Genomic DNA, 21,724 nt, shown 5'->3' on the forward strand with positions numbered 1-21,724 from the left:
ATTTGCAAAATAGAAATTCATTCAAGTCTTATGAAATCTGTTAAACTCTATTAAATTCCATGCAACTCATGAGAATTTATTAAAATTAAGAAATATATTAAACTCTAAGTTGATGACACCTTGCAAAAAAATATTAGATACCTTTGTAAATTAAAATGTGATACGCATTAGAAAATGTGGCGTCATTATAACTACCCTAGTGATAATACCTCTTTAAAATATCTCTAGATATAGAGTATGTTGGTAAAACTTAAATTATAGTTCAGGTTAGTCAATCATACTTTTTATTTATATATTTGTTAGGACTCACAATTAGGGATCACAACGAAATAAGGCGGGGCATGGTTTTCCACTATGATCACGACACATTTGAGAATTTTCGAGAATCTATTCGGGATTGTGACAATGGATAATATGCATGACATTTTTCTTTAAAACACTATTTAAATTAAAAATGAATAAATAAATATATTTGGGAAGGATTTTAAAAAGGGTGATTATATTGCCATCACAATTTTTTTTTTTTTTTTACACCATATTATATACACACACGCGCGAGGCACCACAATTAATTTATAAGAATACCCTTAAATTCTAAAATAATTGGAAAATATAAAAAGGAAGAGAAAAGAAGGAAATGATAAAAATTAAACTATAAACCACAACAGCCTCTTCCACTCCCATTCAAACAAACAATGGTGTCTCACACATTATCCAGGAACTCGTCTCTTTTTTACAGCTCAATTTTTATATATATTTGTGCATTTTAATCTAAAAATCCCATTGATGGTCATATGCCTAAGATGATGAATAATATGATGAACGGGCAACATGATGGCTGTGAATGCTAATAATGGTATAGGCCAAATGGGGAATTTTCATGTGGGCTAAATGCGATTAATGAGTAATCCACCAATGGGCGGCCAAATGGATAATTTTGCAACTGTCCAAGGGCTTCTTGCTAACACTATGAATGGTGGTGGTTTTCAAGGTCCCAACATCATTGCCAACAACATTTTGCGGCAATGATGACGAACGAACAATGTGCAAACAAAAATGAAAGGTTTCAACCAATGATGTATTCCCGGCCTCCATCTGCGGTCACATGCCACCTTATCCTCCTCATACCTCTGTCATCCAGATGAACAATCAGATCAATACTCAATGGTTAGTGATGAAAACATTCAAGCTGTATTTAGTTTCCGATTAGTGATGGGGAGGTGGTTTTGGGACAGAGGTATGGAAGTGGAGTGGACGCGCTGGGTGTTTTATAAGGTTTTTTTTTATACATTTTTGTTAACCAATACTACATACTAAAATAAAAAGTTAATAATTGGATTAATAAAACAAGAGAATTTATATAATCAACAACAACAAAAAAAAAAAGTAAAAAGGAGGAAAAAAAGGGAAGATAAGGAGAAGTGAGAGATATTTGGTCTATATAAGAATTAAAATGTGTTTGATAGTCAATATTTTTCATGAAAAATGTTGTTTTTCGCTCAAATTCCTGCTTTGTGCTCTTTGATTGATGGTGTGCTGTCGTAGGCATCCAAAAATAGTAGAACCTACTCTTCCAAAAAATTGTATATAGTAGTGGAAGTAAGGATCGTTCCGACGAAGAGTAATTAGCCTAATTTTATGCAATGTTAACAATAATAGGAGGTTTTGTTTGTGATGAAATCAATTTTAACTAAAAGCAATGCAAATTAATAAATTAGATTAAATCAATATAACAAATATTGGTCTAAGTCAACATTCACCGTTGGAGATTTACAATTGATCATTGATCCACAAATAATTATTAATTCATACTTTTAGTATTCATCGTTGGAAAATAATTTTCCATTGGAAACAATTTCTTATTTTTCCTTACTTTTAATTAATTAGAAACAAACGATCTAATTAATCCTCATTACCAAACAATCCCAAAGAAGCGCAAGAAATAAATTTAATAATGACTTTCCGAATTAGAGAAATCAATGAACTAGATAACACAAGTCAAACGTTTGCATTTAACCTAGATAGATATTCTTCTTAAGATTTAATAATTTTCCTAAGTAGCAAATTACTAATCCTAGTTGCTTCACAAGTTAAATTAATCAAACAATTATGGATTTGATATTTAACTTAACTATAGATTGAAACGCATGATAAACTAATGGATCTTTTGAGTAATCAAACATAACAGTCATGAAATTAAGCATAGAAGAATATTTAATACTTAAAATATAAATTAAATGATGAAAATTAGGTAGATCTCACAATTGAAAAGATTCCAAGGCTTCAATATCCTTCAACAAAGAGATGAAGTTTAGCAATATATTAATAATCCTTAAGCAAAAGGAGAGGAAAAAACCTTATGAATCTGGTCTAATGAGTGGTATCCTCTTTTTGGACGTTCCTAGGATTTTAAAAGACTTCCCAAGAAAGATGTGTTTCCATAAGAATTTCAATTAGAAAAAGAAACCAGATATTTCTTGCTGCAATAGACCTGGACTATCACGCAGGCAAAACTTGGGCAGTCGTCCAGGCATGGTCTTTGGCTTTGGTAATTCAATTTTAATGTTGGACGGTCGCCCGGATTTTATAACTAGGCTTTCGCCCAAGCAAAATTTCTTCCAAAAGTTGTATTTTAGTCCCGAATTCAATTTTTTATTCTTTTAAATCGTTTCTCTTGCAATTTCAACCCTTCAACTTCTAATTGCGTCCAATTAAACCCGCAACATCTTTAATCTTCATTCCATTGCTTGTCTCATCTAGGGATTATTTGCAACTTGATCCCTTAACTTTCAATTTCTTCCATTAAAACACTTTTTCGCTCTTTTCTTCTATTTTATGTTATGATCATCCAAATACAACCTAAATCACAATAAAAGGGTACTTAGCACATTTAGGTATTAATTAATCATTAAAGTGCAAAAATTAATGGATGTAAATCACAACATTCCATGTCTTATCAAATTCCCCCACACTTAGCTTTTGCTCGTCCTTGAGTAAAACTCAAACTCACTTTTATAGGGTTGCAATGCCACATACATAGAACAATCAAACTCTTCAAAACACATAACAATTCATGGATAAACATTCTCACACAACTTATAATTAATTAGCAAGCATTCTCAAATGAAGATGGATGAACCAAACGTGTAGACCCTTACGGAAGTAAGCGCTCAACTCTTGTATGTTTGCAGGGTAAGTGTTTCGCTCAAATTCATTCCAATGGAAGTGTCCTACCATACGTTTGCATATCTTCTCATTCTCCACCAATTAGATCACATACATTACACAAATCATAAGGTCTTTTTCATAGGTTGTAACGTGGGCTAGGGTCTAGATGTGAGATATTTGGGTAAGTAACTCAAAAACCATAGAAACTAGTGGAGTAAAGATGAATTAACTCAACTCAAAAGTATACGTAAAATATGTAAGATCAAATCTCTCCACTCACAGCTTATTTACATCTATTTCACACAACCCAATCATTTTCTTGTGATTTTAGGAGAAATCATGAATATAGAGTAATTATGGAACATTGAAAATCATTTTCTCCATCACTTCTTTCCTTTTTTTCGTCTTTTTCATCATTTTTTTTCAATTTTTTCTCAAAACATTGCACTAATAACTTATGAATTGAAATTGAATAATATATTTCATTCCACCATCATAATCCTATCAAAATTTTAGACACCCCCACTCTTATTTCTTTCGCACTCCCATATGTATCAAAATGACGAACAGTACTTCACTAGCTCCACGGCTTAGGTAAAGACATTGTTTTTTCAGGTTTAAAGTTTGTAATATAGGTTTACAAAAGAAAATGCTATAAGGCTTAAAGGGGTTCAACAAAGGGAAAATTAACTACAGGGTAGGCTATTTGGCTAAGGTGGTTAATTTATGCAACAAATATGGCCTTAATCATGTTCGTGCATGCATGTATCAATATGACCTCGAAAAGAATCAAGGCAAGTTCTAGAGAAGCAAATCCATGAAATAAAATCACTCATGAAAGAAAATAGTGAGAATGATATGTATGTCTCAGTCATAAGGCTCAAAATCTCACTGCCTTTTTGTCTACAAAATCTAGTTACTACCATCCTCAAAGAAAATAACCACACTAATTAACTCTAAGTTAGGAGATTATCTATTCAATCATGTTATAAATTTTTCAAAAGCTTAATTGAATCTAACAAAAAGCATACACAACTAAAATTGTTCAAAACTACTTTGTTTTCTTCCCCTTATGTCGATGTTTTATCAAAAAGTCAAAAATAAACACAAAAATACGAATTGAAAATTTTACACTCAACCTAAATTCCCTCTCCCGCACTTAAAATTTACATTGTCCCCAATGTAAAATAAAATTTCAAGAAAAGAACTAATTTAACCTAAAATATGAATGCAAATACGAAAACGAAAAGAAAAATAAAAAGTAAATGAACGAACTCCCATTGGGTTGCCTCCCAAGCAGTGCCTTTCTTTATTGTCATTGGCTAGATTGGTTGCGTCCTTCTTCAACCGGGTTAGACTGGATCTTCAAGATCCAATGTTGTCGCTTTTTCTACTTGGATACCGTCATAGAAAGGTTTAAGCCTATGGCCGTTCACCTTGAACAATTTAAAAGTTGTCAAACTTTGTATTTCAACTGCACCATGATTGAAGACATTAATAACAATAAAGGGTCCAATCCAACAGCAACGTAATTTACCTGGAAACAACCGAAGTCTCGAATGGTATAGAAGGACTTTTTGACCAATTTCAAATTCCTTCCTGAAGATCATTTTGTCGTGGAAAGCCTTCGTCTTTTCCTTGTAAACTCTTGCACTCTCATAGACATCATTGCGAATTTTTTCTAATTCTTGAATTTGCAACTTTCTGTGCTCTCCACTTTCATCCATCTTTATGTTGAAACTTTTGATAGCCCAAAAAGCCTTGTGTTCTAGTTTGACTAGAAGATAGCATGGTTTTCCAAACACTAACCAGTAAGGTGACATTCCAATGGGTGTCTTGTATGCAGTCCTGTATGCACATAAAGCTTCATCTAAGCACAGACTCCAATCTTTTCTACTTGGACAGACTGTCTTGTCAATGATGGATTTGATTTCCCGATTTAACACTGCTGCTTGTCCACTAGTTTGTGGATGATAGACAGTGGACACCTTGAGGGTTACATGGTATTTTCGCAACAAGGCTTCCACAGTTCGATTGCAGAAATGAGTGCTTCGATCACTTATGAGAGACCTTTGGGTTCCAAACCAGGAGAATATGTTGGACTTGATAAAATCTGCAACTACTTTGGAATTATTAGTCCAGGTGGCCTTTGCTTTCACCCATTTCGAAACATAGTCAACAGCAAGTAAAATATAAGCATGACCAAAAGATGTAGGAAATGGTCCCATGAAATCGATGCCCCAAACATAAAAAATTTCACAAACGAGTATGAGTGTTTGTGGTATTTCATTCATTTGGGATAGGTTACCTGTCTTTTGACATTGTTCGCAGGTCTTGCAGAATGAATAAGCATCTCGAAATAAAAATGGCCAATAAAATCTACATTCTTATACCTTTCTTGCTATAATTTTTTATCCTAAAGTGAACCCTACATGCATAAGAATGACAAAAAGTGAGAATGGACGTAATTTCATTTTCAGAGATGCACCTTCTTATCACTATATCTGACAATGCTTCTATAAGTATGGGTTATCCCACACATAGTACTTAGCATCACTTTTGACTTTGTCCTATTGAGACCTAGACAATTCAGGAGGAAATTCATTAGTAACTAAATAATTTACCATATTTGTGTACCAAGGTAGTGTTGCATTAGCAGTAAGCAATTGCTCGTCAGGGAATGATTTCTGCAACTGAAGTTCATCGTCCACATGAGCTAAATGACTCAAATGATCTGTAACACTATTTTCTGTTCATCTTTTGTCTTTGATCTCCAAGTTGAATTCACTTAAGAGAAGTATCCATCGTATTAGCCTTGATTTTGCCTCCTTCTTTGTCATCAAATAGCGAAGAGCTACTGCAAAGTTTCTTGTGTCGCACATTATCTCAAATGAAAAGTTCCAGTCAGGAGGTTGGATAATTGGGGCAGAGGTTAACAATTCCTTAAGCGTGTCAAAGGCCTTTTTACATGTATCATCAAACTCGAATGTCATATAATTTTGTAGTAGTTTGCATAAGGGTAATGCTATTTTGGAGAAGTTCTTGATAAATCTACGGTAAAAATCTGCATGTCCAAGAAAAGAACGAATCACACTAACGGGGTAAGGTAAAGAATGAATAATGTCGATTTTTGCTTTATCTACCTCAATTCCCCCAGGTGAACAACATGACCTAAAATTATGCCTTATTCAATCATAAAATGACATTTTTCAGAATTTAAAACAAGGTTAGTTTCTATGCATCTTTTAAGGACAAGTGTAAGGTTATGCAAACAATTATCAAATGAGTTTCCATGAATAGTAAAATCATTCATAAAGACCTCTATGGTATGCTCAATGTAATCTAAAAATATACTAACCATAAACCGCTGAAAAGTGGCCGGAGTATTGCAAAAGCCAAATGGCATGGGGCGTATGTTCCAAATGGACATGTAAAAGTTATCTTTTCTTGATCTTTTGGAGCAATTGCAATTTGAAAATAACCTAAATTGTCATCAAGAAAACAATAATAAGGATGACCAGCCAATCTTTCAAGTATTTGATCAATAAAGGGTAAGAGAAAAAGGTCTTTGTGAGTTTCAACATTTAATTTCCAATAATCTATACAGACCCACCACCCATTTTGAACATGGGTGGTCACCAACTCATCATTTTGATTTTTTACAACAATTATCCCTGTCTTTTAAGGAACCACTTGAACTGGGTTGACCCAATCGCTATCAGAAATAGGGTAAATTACTCCAGTTTCGAGAAGCTTGAGAATATCCTTTTTCACTACATCCATCATAGACGGGTTCAATCTCCTTTGTGGCTGACAGGAAGGTTTTGCTTCTTCTTCAAGTAAAATGCGATGTATGCATGTAGATGGGCTAATTCCTTTGATGTCTGCAATTGTACAACCAATAGATGTCCATGCTTCTTGAGAGCCTGCACAAGTTTTTCCTCCTGCAATGCATTGAGTTCATTTGAGATGATACTGGCAATGTCTCTCCATCCCTAAGGAATACAGACTTGAGGTGTTTGGGAAGAGGTTTCAAATCTGGAGTGAGAGCCTGAAAACAGAAGGTAAAGGCTTCTCGTCAGAAATGGGTATCGCAACACATGACACTTTACCTATATGTGGCAACTTTGGAAGTTCATTTAATGTTGCAATAGTTTTTTACAACTCAGTTTTCAAGGTTAACTCCCCATCATTTTTCCCAAGATGTTTACCAATGGCCACTTCCAACTCATCCTTTCCATCAAATTCAAAAATTTCCTGAGCTAAACAATCAATCACATCAATAGCGTAGACAAAGTTATCATCATGGGAAAATTTCATGGCATCTTAAATGTTAAATTTGATTATTTCACCATTAATTTCCGTAGTAAGTGTGCCACTATGTACATCTATTTTAGTTTTGGATGTCTTTAAAAATGGTAAGGGGGCATTTTGATCACCGTTTTCCATGTCAAACGCATAAAAATCAGTAGAAAAATACCCAAATCGTTAACTTGTACAAGCACATCCTCAATCAAACCCTCAGGGTAAGCATTAGACCTATCAGCCAATTGAATTACTATTCCAGTTTTATTCAAAGGTCATAGTTTCAAAGAAGCATAAATAGCATATGGCATAACATTTATATAGGCTCCTAAGTCTAGCATAGCTTTCTCAAATCTAGTTTCACCTATTGTACAAGGGATAGTGAACATACATAGATCCTTGCACTTTGCAGGTAGTTTCCTTTGAATAACCGCTGAAACATTTTCCTCAACTCTAACTTTTTCATATCCCTTGAGTTTTTGTTTTCTCTTAATTGTACACAACTCCTTTAAGAACTTAGCATACCGAGGTATTTGTTTAATAGCATCTAATAATGGTATATTTACCTCACATCTACGAAAGGTTTCATAAAGATCTTTATTTTGTTCATCCTTCCTAAATTCTGCTAATGCTTGAGAGAAAGGGGGTATCGGTTTATAATCAGGGAGAGGGGGAAATTTACTCTTAGGTTTACCATCGTCGTTGGGGACATTCTTCTCTATAGTAACTTCTTTCTCATTTTCTTGCTCTGATGACGTAGGAATTGCTTTCATTGGAATTTCAACCTTTTGCCACTCCTCTACAAAATTGCGCTTACATTTTTCCTTGGATTTACTATCGTTTGATAAAGTAGTTTTCCCGAGCTTTGTGATTCTAGTCGATTGATTGTTGTTGCCATTTGACCCATTTGATTCTCCAAGCTTTGAATACTAGCCTTTGCCTCCTGTTGGAATTGTTTTGTTTCCTGTTGCAATTGAAAATTGTTAGTGGCCAGAGACTTAACAATATCATCTAGAGAAATACCAGAGTTAGAAGATTGGCCCCGTTGATCTCTAGGAGGGTATGGTTGCTTGAATTATTGAAAGCTTTAGCGATTTTGGGTCATGGGCTGGTTTGTTTGTGGATTCCCATAGCTAAGATTGGGGTGGTTCCTCCAACCTTGGTTGTATGTATTCGAAAATAGATCATAGTTCCTTTGGGGTTGTCTTGGAAAGCCACCGGCTACATTAACTTGTTTATTGGGGTCTTCTTGGAGAGTCGGACACATATCAGTGGGATGTCTTGCTACTGAACAAATTCCACACGCCATTGTTGTTTGCATAGTACCTGTAGCCATTTGTCGAACAAGAGTAGTTAGACTTGAAATCTGTTGTTCAAGGGATGAGATATTTACCTCGTTGACACTTTTAGAAGGAGTGTCAAGTCTAGTGCTGCACTGTTGAGAATTGGCTACCATGTTTGCAATTAAGTTTCTCGCACCCTCAGGAGTTTTATCCACCAACGCTCCTCCACTTGCAGCATCAATAATACTTTGTTCCGTGGGTAGAAGGCCTTCATAGAAATATTGGATGAGAAGATTTAATGATGGGGACAACTTGCACACAGTTTCTTGAAATGCTCCCAATATTCGTGTAGAGATTCCCCGTTGTCCTGCCTCACTCCACAATTTCTTTTCTAATATTTGCTGCTCTTGAAGCTAGAAAGCATTTTTCTAAAAATAGCTTCTTCATTTCATTTCATATGGTGATACTTCCAGAAGGTAGATAATAGAGCCAATCCTTCGCCGAATCCTTCAATGAAAATGGGAAAGCCCTCAATTTAATTTGCTCCTCAGTAACTCTTGTAGGCTTCATGCTTGTACAGACCACATGAAAATCCTTTAGATGTTTGTGAGGATCCTCACCTGCAAGGCCATGAAAAGTGGGCAAGAGATGAATTAGTCCAGATTTAAGTTCAAAAGTAGTGACAGTATCAAAAGTAGGAAAAGTAATGCATAAAGGTTGATGAATCAAATATGGGCCTGCAAGCTCCTTTAAGGTCCTATTTCCATCCATGACATCCTCTTCTTCCAAATCAAATTCACTTGCAAATAGGATGTTCAAGTTGAGATCGTTTTCTTCAAGATTCAGCCGAATGTCACTCCGTAACCTACGCAAAGTTCTCTCAATTTTCGGATCATACTGCAAATTACCTTGATTAGAAGATCTAATTATGGTAATAAACAATCAAAGAAACTAAAAATTAGAAAATAAACAAGAAAAAAAATGCACCTTTTTTTTTTAAGAATGAAATAAACAAAGAAAAAGCACAAAAATAAACTAATTCACTCCCCGACAACAGCGCCAAAATTTGGTGTGCTGTCGCAAGCACCCAAAAATAATAAAATCTACACTTCCAAAAAATTGTATGTAATAGTGGAAGTAAGGATCATTTCCACGAAAAGTGATTAGCCTAATTTTATGTAATGTTAACAATAACGGGGTGATTTTGTTTGTGGTGAAATCAATTCTAACTAAAAGCAATGCAAATTAATAAATTGGATTAAATCAATAGAACGAACGTTGGTCTAAGTTAACATCCACCGTTGGAGATTTACAATTGATCATTGATCCACAAATAATTATTAATTCATACTTTTAGTATTCATCGTTGGAAAATAATTTTCCATTGGAAACAATTTCCTATTTCTCTTTACTTTTAATTAATTAGAAACAAGCGATCTAATTAATCCTCATTACCAAACAATCCTAAACAAGCGCGAGAATTTAGTTTAATAATGGCTTTCCGAATTAGAGAAATCAATGAACTAGATAATATAAGCCAAACATTTGCCTTTAACCTAGATAAATATTCTCCCTAAGATTTAATAATTTCCCAAAGCAGCAAATTACTAATCCTAGTTGCTTCACAAGTTAAATTAATCAAACAATTATGGATTTGATATTTAACTTAGCTATAGATTGAAACGCATTATTAACTAATGGATCCTTTTAGTAATCAAACATAACAATTATTAAATTAAGCATAGAAGAATATTTAATACTAAAAATATAAATTAAACGATGAAAAATTAGGTAGATCTCACAATTGAAAACAATCCCAAGGCTTCAATATCCTTCGACCAAGAGATGAAGTTTAGCAGTACATCAATAATCCTTAAGCAAAAAGGGAGAAAAATCCTTATGAATCTGGTATGATGAGTGGTATCCTCCTTTTAGATGTTCCTAAGGTTTTAAAAGACTCCCCAAGATTTCTTTCCATAAGAATTTCAATCAAAAAAGAAACTTGATTTTTCTCGTCGCGATTGATCTGGGTTGTCGTCCAGGCATGACTTTTGGCTTCGGTAATTCAATTTTAATCTTGGGCGGTTGTCTGGATTTTATAATTGGGTTGTCGTCCGGCGAAATTTCTTCCAAAAGTTGTATTTTAGTCCTGAATTTAATTTTTGATTCTTTTAAATCGTTTCTCTTGCAATTTCAACTCTTCAACTTCTAATTGCGTCCAACTGAACCCGCAACATCTTTAATCTTCATTCCATTGATCGTCTCATCTAGGGATTATTTGCAACTTGGTCCTTGAACTTTTAATTTCTTCCATTAAAACACTTTTTTCGCTCTTTTCTTCTATTTTATGCCATGATCATTCAAATGCAAACCTAAATCACAATATAAGGGTACTTAGTACATTTATGTGTTAATTAATCATAAAAGTGCAAGAATTAATGGATTTAAATCACAACATTTCATGTCTTATCAATTGATAATTGTTTCATAAAAAATATTTTCCTATTTTTGGCCGCATAACCATATTTTCCTTGAAAACAAGGAAAATATTTTCTTTAGGGAAAGTAAGTTTTTTTTTTATTTTTTCAGGTCATTCTCCCTCTTGCTCTCTCATCTCTCTTCCATTTATTCACTAATAAAAAATGGACAAGCATAACATTTTTTAGTTTGAAAATTAAATTAATCAAACACATTTAATTGATAATTTTCATGCGAATAAAAAAATTAAACTACCTAGAATTTATGTTTTTCATGTGAATTTCATACTTGCAATGAAACACACCATTTTAAATGGTTATTTATGTAATTTCATCTATGTCCAATTTAGTAAATAAAAAGTAATTAAAATTGTGATGTAACAAAAAAATTTTGTGGTGACAATACAGTCACCCTTTTAAAATTCTGGTCGAGACTATTTATAATGTCTGGTGAGATATCAAAAATTATATCATGAATTATGACACTCTAACATGACTCTTAACTTAGATTTTGCCATCACGGCGAACCAAGCACACAAACAAAGTAGAATAATTCATTTGGTAAACCATAAGAAATATGATGCAAGTACAATTGTTTATTTTTGGTAGAACCGCATGTTGATTTTCCTTGTTTTAATGTGCGAACTCTTCGAGGAAATGCGTAAGAAAACCCATTTTGTGCTATGTTGTAAGCCTACTGCCCACTCCATAATATCGAAAAGAATAAAGTCACTTACCCAGACTTAAAAATAAGGAGTGAAAAGACGAACTGATGTGTCGAAAAATGATTGGGTATTTTTGTTTTAATTCTTTAAACTGTTCAATCATGCGTCGATACGTCCATCTGAATTTGAGCATGATGTGTAGCGAAATAACTCTACTCCCCTTCCTAAACAGATTTTCAAAGAGCCCACCGAAAACAGAAAAGATGGCGTTCTCAAGTATGGTGAAATTGAAAGCCACTGCCTCATTGTGGATGGGTGGATAGTCCTTTAATCAACGGTCCGAATTGGCCTGTCATTTGTCCTTCTGCTATGTCTCCGTCATCCGCGCCGATTCTTACACAGACAAACATATCAAAACCGCTGTAAGCTGAAAACTAGAATCTGGAGTATTAGTTATCTCGAGAAATGGAAAGGAAGAGCTTAAAAAGTTAGAAGGGCCTTTTCTATGAACCCTTGATGATTTATATGTGTGGATCTTGGATATATTTTACACCGATTGACTATAGCTTTGTAAATTCAGGAAATTTCTACATGTATTATCTTTTCTTCTCTGGGTTCTAATGCTGTGTAATTGTTCATGTTTGGTTGATCACTATTTTTAAATTGATTTTGAAGAGTATACAGTACAATATATGAGCAATTTAAGATTTTCTAGACAAGTATTGGTACTAGTAGAAGTTTTTTTTTTTTTTTTTTTTTTTTAAAATAAGGAAATGGTACTAGTAGAAGTTTTTTTTTTTTTTTTTTTTTTTAATATAGGTAATAATAATGTGAAGTTGCGATAAGATCATGGTTCATGCCATTGTGCTATGATATCTTGTTGGTTAATATTCGCATACACACATGAGGAAATCCATGTTGGTTTATTTATTTGGACGGAAGGATATTCTAATCCCGTCCCATAAAGATATGACTGTTTCTATTTTATCAAGAAAATGTGATTAATATAGTTGGAAATATAAATTTTTTTACAATTGTTTCTAATATATTCCTGCATTAAATAATGGTTTAAATATAATTAGTTTATATTTATTGATAACAATGTATGTTAAATAGAGGTATACTAAAAATCTAAAAAAATATCTATACTTTCCATAAAGTAAGTGGCCTATAATTTAGAATATGCGGGAAAGGAAACCAAGCATATCTTTATGGGACGGAGATAGTATTATTTTTTCATTTGCCCTACTCTTTTTTTAGTAGTTAAAATATAATTGGTTTTGGACCAATTAGTTTATGTAGTTATGGACTGTTGATTTTCTTGTATCCCATATCTATCAAAATGAGCAGTTCAAATTTTGGTAAAGAAATTATTGCTGTGTTTGGCTTCCATTTTCTAAAATTCATTTTTAATTACACATTTCATGGACTCAGAACTTTTATCAACTTTTCAACCACAAGTTACATAAACTTTTATCAAAAAAATCTAATGTTTAGCTAAACTAAACATGGGCATATGACATTAAACTTTCAAGCAATGTATTTTCTCTTTCAAGAACAAGTGGAAATATTTTAATTTGTGAATTCCTATTTAGAATGGCATGGTGAATTCTGTTCTTTTATGAATTTCAATTGCAATCCGAACATATTTTGTCTTAATATTATTGTTGCTCTTCACATACGAGTAACGAGCTTGGCGTTCATCCTTATATCCTTGCTAAATAGTTTTTTTTTTTCTTTTTTTTTTTTTGTTCTTGTGCGGAGTAGAAATCAGTTGCATCTCCAGGACGAGGTATCCTTGCCATTGACGAATCAAATGCAACCTGTGGGAAGAGTTTAGTGTCCATTGGACTTGACAACACAGAAATAAACAGTCCGGCATATAGACAACCTCTGCTGACAACTCCTTGCCTAGGTGATTATATTTTTGGTGCCATACTCTTCGAGGAGGCACTTTACCAATTGACTACAGATGAAAAGTAGTTCGTAGACTGTTTATGTGATGAGAATATTGTACCCGGCATCAAAGTTGACAAGGTAAGCTTGTCCAATGTTTAATCTTGTGAATTCACAGTGTTATCAGATTTCGAGATTGTGTATTTGTCTGAAGATCATCAAATCTCTCTTTTTGTTGACAGGGTTTGGTTCTAATACCCGGACCCAACAATAAATCGTGGTGCTAAAGATTAGATGGATTGGCTTCTCGACCTACTGAATACTAAAAGTAAGGGGCTTGTTTTGCAAAATGGTATGATATTATTCTATAATTTACTTTTTTATTTGTTTGTTTATTCCATATAATTCATTATCAAATAATAGTTTTCATTTGTGGAAGAATAATCTTCACACATTTGGCCTTGTTGCCTTTGCATGTAAATATTTCAGGAGAACCGTTGTCAGCATAGCGTGTGGTCCTTCTGCATTGGCGGTTAAAGAAGCAGCCTGGGGTCTTGCTCGATATGCTGCTATTTCTCATATACCTATTTGAATCTCAACACCTTCCCTTCATTCCCCTCTAGATGCTTGATTTATTCAAATTGGTTTAGAACCGGAGGATAAGACTAAAAGCATGTTTGGTTTTAGAAATAAGTTGCTTCAAGTATCCTTTCGTTTTCAAAAATGTTAAGTTACTTACTTTTAATTGAAATAAAGTTACTTATTTTTTATAGTAACTCTTAACTTTAATAAATAACTTAGTTATGAGTGTGGTTAGATACATAAAAGTTATTTATTTACTTATAAGCGAACCTTTTAAGATTACCCAAACATGCTCTTCGTGAAGCCTTTTGTTTCATTCTCTAGGCATCTACTCTTAGAAACCAAAAACAGTTTCCTGTTATTTCCTATAGGGAACGGGAAAATATTAGGGAATGAAAGTGTGCTTTCTTGTGTAGGACAATGGTTTTGTGCCTATTGTAGAACCCAAGATTCTTCTTGATGGAGACTACCCAATTGAGAAGACACTAGAAGTTGCAGAGCAAGTTTGATCAAAGGTCTTCTACTAATTAGCCGAAAACAACGTGGTTTTTGAAGGAATTCTACTTAAACCTAGCATGGTAACTCCAGGAGCCGAACGCAAAAAGAAAGCTTTGCCAGATATCATTGCCATACATTGACCATGTTAAAAAGGATAGTACCTCCTACAGTTCTAGGAATTATGGTACTAAACAGGTGAACTCATTATTTGTTATTTTTTCTTGTCTAGAATTATTTTCACTATCAATGGATCTTCAAATAAATTTTTTTCCCAATTTAGTTCTTGTCAAGTGGATAATCTAAAGAAGAGGCAACGTTGAATCTCAATGCGATCCAACCTATGGCACGTCTCTTTCTCCTATGCACTAGCACTCCAGAACAGTGCACTGGAAACATGGCAAGGATGCCCCGAGAATGTAGAAGCTACACAGAGAGCACTTGTAGTCCATGCTAAGGCTAACTCCTTGGCTCAGCTCGGAAAGTACTCAGCTAAAGGCGAAGGGGAGGATGCCAAGAAATGAATGTTTGTTAAGGGCTACACATACTGAGTGCTGGCACATCTTGTAACATAGTTGTGTAATCTTGATTCGTGCTTGGTTACTACTCTTCCAAAGCCTGAATCATAATAAGACGTGAGAGGGTCACTTTATTGGAATTTCAGCCCGTGTCGGGGCACTTTTAGCAATATGTAAGGAGATAAATGTATAGTTTTAGCCCTTTTGCAATGGTTTGATTTGACATTTGAACTTCTTTGGCACACTATTTTCTTTTCACTTTGTTGGTGTTCAATCAACAATAGACAATTGTTTACAAGATTTTTTCTTGCAAGAAAATTGTTATTGTCACCAGCAAGTATTACGACTTGTGGAGACATTTAGAATGAGCAAATTCACTTTCACTATGTTCCTTATAAATCATAATCACATCGACGTGGAAAACCCAAGCCTTTACATGATCCTTAGAGGCAATGTCTTACTCTACGATTCCGATTTCACATTAATAATGGAACTAAATTGTCACATGACAATTAATAAAGACTTCAACTATTTCATTGTTTTATTATTGGGACTAATTGGCGCAATTCTTCGTCCTTTTTCTTTTCCACAAAATATTTTCTGTAGATTTTTACTTGAGACTGAAACTTGATGTGCTGTAAGAAAGGTATAATCATAAACTATGTTACATCTAGTAAAAAAGGTAAAATTATAATTTTTATGATTATATTGTATAATGAATTACAACATATAACTTCTTGAAAAATGTAAGCCCTTGTTTGATTTGGATAAAAATAATTTTTTTTAGTAAATTTTGATAAAAAAAATGATAAAATACGTGGTTGAAAAGTTGATAAAAATTATGAATTCCATAAATTGTACGGTTACACAAAATTTGAGAAAAAATAATTTTTTTAAAAAAAAAGGACCAAACATGGACTAAATATAATTATATTTCATGAAAAATGTTAGTCTTTTTAAATAGGAGTGACAACAACTTTGTTTTTCACAAGTAATTTTAACGTATAGAGATAATTATAAAAAAATGCATTAAATGAAATAGTTAAATTTTAATAACCTGTAGTTTTCACAAACTCAATTCATTTGGGATTCTACTTTAATTATTACTAGTGAATGCATGTGTATTGCACGTGCAGTGGATGATGTAGTGTAAGTAATAATGCTGGATTTTGGTTTTGTGGAATTTCAATGGAGAATGAAATCTGCTTTGAATGTGTAAGTGATAATATTGGATTTTGGTTTTGTGGGATTTCAGTTGACAATTAAACCTGCTTTGAATGAAGATTATATTAAAGTCTATAAATTGTGTCCACGTGTATTTTCATTGTTGGAGGTAATATTTTGTAAAAAGTAGATTTGTTTCATGCCATCTGGATCTTCAAATAATTCTAATTGGCTAGTAGAGGATGGAAATGATGAAAAGTTAAAATGAATGCTGTCGAAGTTGGATTTATGTTTTCAATAAAAATTGGAAACTCTTTAGTTGCAGGCACAAATTTTTGTTTAGTATTGTAAGCAAAGGTTTTTAGAGAATGGTTGTGGGAAGTGGGTTGCCAGGTAGCAATTATGCAATGTTTTGCAAGGAACAACTGTTCCTTTGATAAAATTAGTGGTTAGTAAAGAATTTAAAAAATAATAATAAATTCTTCAGTAAGTTATAGCGAAGTATAAAGAAGTAATTGTGGGAAATGTTACAAAAGAAAGTTGTGGTGAAAATGTAATTGAATTTCTTGTTTAACATGAAGTAAATGCTGTAATAAAACAAATAGATGACTAGCACTACTCAAAATATCAAGAAACAATTACTCTGACACTAGGAAATTAAAAAATGGCATGATTTATTAAAATATACACATCACAGTGTATATTATCAGTCTAAAGCAATTCTCTATCTTCATATATACAAGAGAAATTTGATTATAATATTAAACATAGCAAAATAAAAAGCTAATTGCTAACCTCTACCATTATGATTTTGAAGTAATTCGAGATGAGCATTTCAGATTTATGTCATTAAAACTTTTCCATTTTTTCTTTGGAAAATTTGGACAGAATACTTCAACTGAAAAAAATAAAAGAAAGAATCACTACATCAAGGCCTCAGCCATCCTTCTTGAAACTTAAACAGTTCAAAGAAAGGAAGCGAAGCAATAATATATACTTACAATTTCTTGACTAGTTGCCAACCTAAATCAAATCCATGTTATCTTAGCATCAAAATTTGTAGACGATTAACTTTCTTCCATTTCCTTTAGATCCCTGAGATTATGAACAAATAAGTATACAACACGGAAATATTTCAAAGGTAAGTAATCAATGTCTTAATCTTTCACTCATGTTGACATGAAATTTGAAGTAACCTATGGTGACATACGTGGAAATATAGAATTAGAAAAATCAAGAAAATTTCACAAATATAATATCTATGAAAAAAATATAAGACTAAGTTTTAAACATCGTTTTGATTGGTAGTATCTGTTATATCCTTGCTAGAAAATAAAATTGTAAATATCAACATTTTGATCAAACAAGCATACCACGTCAACAACATTTCCAACTTTCTTCCTTGGCAGTCACATCTCCAATATTTTCTCCTTTGGCAAAGGCCTTGTATATTGGGGTTCGAGTTCGGGTTGTTGTGACTGCGGCAAGACATTGAGAAATGAGAAGCAAAATGATAGATAAAAGCTTGGCCAAATTGGTAGCACAGGCTAATAGAAGAAATAGATGTGGAACAGCTGTAGTTGCCAACTCTACCCCAACTCCCAACTGCTTTAAAAGATTTGCTGCAATTCGAAGCTGTGTGATGTGAGATCATCAGAAGATAAGAAGTTATATTTGTAGTGTTTCCAACAAAATAATTTGTGCTAAATAATGGCACCATAAATATAGTTAACACCTTCAATGCTCTCCAAGTTATGTATAGGACATAAGCAGTTGAAATACAATCAAGAAAACCTTCAGGGACTATGTAGGACCTTATAAAAGTCATCATCCCATGGACCGCCAAGACAACATAACTGAAGAGAAAGTTAAAGTTTATTTTGTAATGGAAAACTAATAATTTCGTATTCTTGAAATCTAATGTTGCAGTTCCCCTTCTCCACTTTTATGCTTTCCTCTGACTTTTTCATTGGTATACATATAATGTTTACTGATTAATATCTACCCTGCTACAACCGCAAGACGTCTTACCTAAATTGTAATCACAAAATATGAAGTATTGTGTTAAGTACTAAACAACTTACAAGAGCTATATAAGTTCCCTTGTTAAAAATCAGAAATGGAATATAGAATATTAGGGAAATGATATCGGTCATTATCTGTTCCTTTTGTTTAACAAAATACCATATGATCCAGGTCGATATCCTTAGCTTCCCTAATAAACTGTAGGAAATGTGGTTGTTTAATTAAAGCTCGAGTTTATAGATCACGAAATTGTTGGATATTGGTTAAATAAATTGAGAATTGAAAATCGATTAAAGTTCGTATCGAATTCGGCCAAATACTCAAAAGCTCGACTCAATCCGTTTAGGCAAAATTGTTTGCCACTTCGCCGTTTCGGGGCGCACAAACGGGGATCGACCTGCCCGGTCAGGTCGCGAGGGTCGAGGGTCGAGGGAGCAGCGCCCCTCGTGGGGGGTCGGGGGCAACGCCCCCGAAAGAGAATTTTGATTTCTCTGCATGTATTGAAGGGTATATTTGGCATTTCGAAAACCAATATCGGATGAATGAGAAATTACGAAAAAGACCTCAACCATTAGTGAATAGACACCTTTTCATAAATATGCATTGTTTGGAAATGGTGCATGGTTTGGTCTCAACCATTTCGTCCACACCCCTTCATGGTCTATAAATAGGACCCTTTGGGTGTTCTATTCCTCACAGTTTGATATGCAAAACGTTTCTCATCCTCTCTTCTATCCAAAATCAAAATCATTTCGTTTATTTTGATTTTCTTTCATTTCATTCTTGGAGTACATAAGCCTAAATTGGTTCGTTGTACTTGTGTTTTGGAGTGCTACAAACACAAGTGTAGCCGTTGTATCTTGGGAGTCGATTGCCGAAATCCGTAGGCACCGTTGCGGGGCAAATTCGACTTAAGGACAAAGAGTCCAACTCTTGCCTCGGCTTTGTCACCATCATTATACTTATTTCAGCGTCACTATTCACAAAATTCATCCAACAGAAATTTGATGTAGTCCTTGAAATTCTAGAAGGCAATTCTAACATCAAACACATAAAATATAAAATAATGACATTAGCAGAAGATAATAGGATCTCACTTCAAGAAAGTCAGCAAAAACTCTTGTCGCTAAACTGTAGGCTAAGTGAAAAAGGATCAAATACCATTTAGTAATAGGCCATGTGAAGAACGAAATTACATTGTTTTTAAGTTGTGCAGAGAAACAATTAGTTAAAACCACATGGTTTAACTCATTAAATAGACTAGTTTTCGTCTCGTGCGTTGCATGAGTATTGTATTTATTATGTTATTATTAGTGTGGAATGTGTAAAATTTATATTATCCAAAATCGTCAATACTGGTGCAACTCTTTACCCATGGGTCAATAATCAATGAAGTGCATGATGTTGGAACTCGAAAGTCAGAAAGTCAATTTGATTTTAGCACCAGCACCACTATGAATGTTCATGTTAATTTATAAATGTTTTCACGGTACATCTATATGATAACATTGTTTCTCACGTACTTCCAAAGGTTTACCACCTTACCAATAGTATCAATGCTTTGGCATACTTTTTTACTCATCTTTAGTGAAATGTGCAATAAATTTCTTCGACGAAAACTATTGGAGAAGTTAATTCATAGTAATGCAAGGACAATCACAGGTTTTCCCCTATTGTGCGTGATTTGGATCCTTAATTTTTTGCCTTATTGCGCATGGTTCAGATCCTTGATTCTTATTCCGAAAGTTTCATATGATCTGAAATGAATTTGAGGAAATGGTGAACCTAACATCACTCGTTTTTACAAGCACTTCTAAGCTACATGGATAGTGACGTAAAAAATAGCTCGGACATGGTGATTTAAAACTACTAATGATTTTTTAATTTTTTAAAAGGTCAATAAGAGAAAGATCTAATCAAATCAAAATTCAAAATATACAATGAACGCTATCTTGGCTAAGATAAAAAAATTAATACTTGAAATTGGGGAAAAAAATTGTGTTTTATCTAACTTTTGAGAATTGTAATCTATGTGTTATTTGATTATAATTTACTAAATTAGAAATTGAAATATATAATATTTGAATTTTTTGGCATGGACCATATGGTTATGAATCATTTGAGATATTTACTAAATTTGAGTAGTTTTTTTTGGTATTTTACATTACGTTGTATGATATTTGTTTTTAGTTTATATAACTATTTGTTAAAATTATTGGCGGAGAGAGATGAAGGCAAATGGAGTTGGTGAGGAATTTGAGATATTCATATTTGTAAAAGAGACTCCGTGTACAGTCACCTCCACTGCAATATTTCTCCATCTTCATATACTATTTCACTTCAACCAATCCAACTGATTAAAAAAAGAAATTGAATGATTTAACAAATTAAACAACAACAAAATTATAGGCAAAAATAAAAAGAAACAAAAAAATGTTATTATTTAAATGGAAATAATTAAAAATAAAAATAAATATTATTTAATTAATTTGAAAAATTGTGTTTTAAACGAAAAGAATTGAAAATATTTGTAAATCGAAAAAAAAAATTTATAATATGAAGGAAAAAGAAATTGTAAAACAATTTTAAAAAAATATATAATAAAAACAAAATAAAAGAAAGTTGGAAAGTTGCGTGTTGCAGTAAATTTAGATTGCATATTTTTTTACTGTATAATAAAATATATATATCAAGCAAAGACAAACAACATCGTTTTTGCTTCCCTAATTTAAAAAAAAAATACTACAGTGAGACAAAATGGAATAAGTCACTGTTGATTTCTACAGTAACTTTACATTTTCCTTTTTATATAGTAGGAATAAGTTTTTCCCATACTTATGTGTGTGCTCTTTTCCTCATAAAATCATATGTACCATCTCTATCCAAAGACATATAGTTTAGCCTTATAGGTTAAATTATCGTGGGCGTTAAAAGATGACTTAACGCTATTTGTGGAGACAAGAGTTGTGAAGCATTAAGGTCGCACAGTGCTAACGTAATTTGGGATTGAGGAATTAGGCTCATGACAACTAGCTGACTTCGCTTTGCTATGGTCCAAATGATTGGGTTAATTACGCGAATGATACAGAAATTTTATCCCTCATATCAAAGTCACAAATTAAAATGAAATTTATCTTAAAATTATA

The 21,724-nt window shown here is 33.1% G+C and overlaps 2 pseudogenes; one reads left to right on the top strand and one right to left on the bottom strand.

Moving 5' to 3' along the window:
* Nucleotides 1-6,849: 6,849 nt before the first annotated feature.
* On the bottom strand, nt 6,850-10,079 carry LOC111398359 (annotated as a pseudogene).
* Nucleotides 10,080-12,161: 2,082 nt separating this feature from the next.
* On the top strand, nt 12,162-15,422 carry LOC111399272 (annotated as a pseudogene).
* The last annotated feature ends 6,302 nt before the right edge of the window (nt 15,423-21,724 follow it).

The sequence above is a fragment of the Olea europaea genome, chromosome 8 (genome assembly GCF_002742605.1).
Source record: "Olea europaea var. sylvestris chromosome 8, O_europaea_v1, whole genome shotgun sequence".
In the NCBI taxonomy this organism is placed as follows: Eukaryota; Viridiplantae; Streptophyta; class Magnoliopsida; order Lamiales; family Oleaceae; genus Olea; species Olea europaea.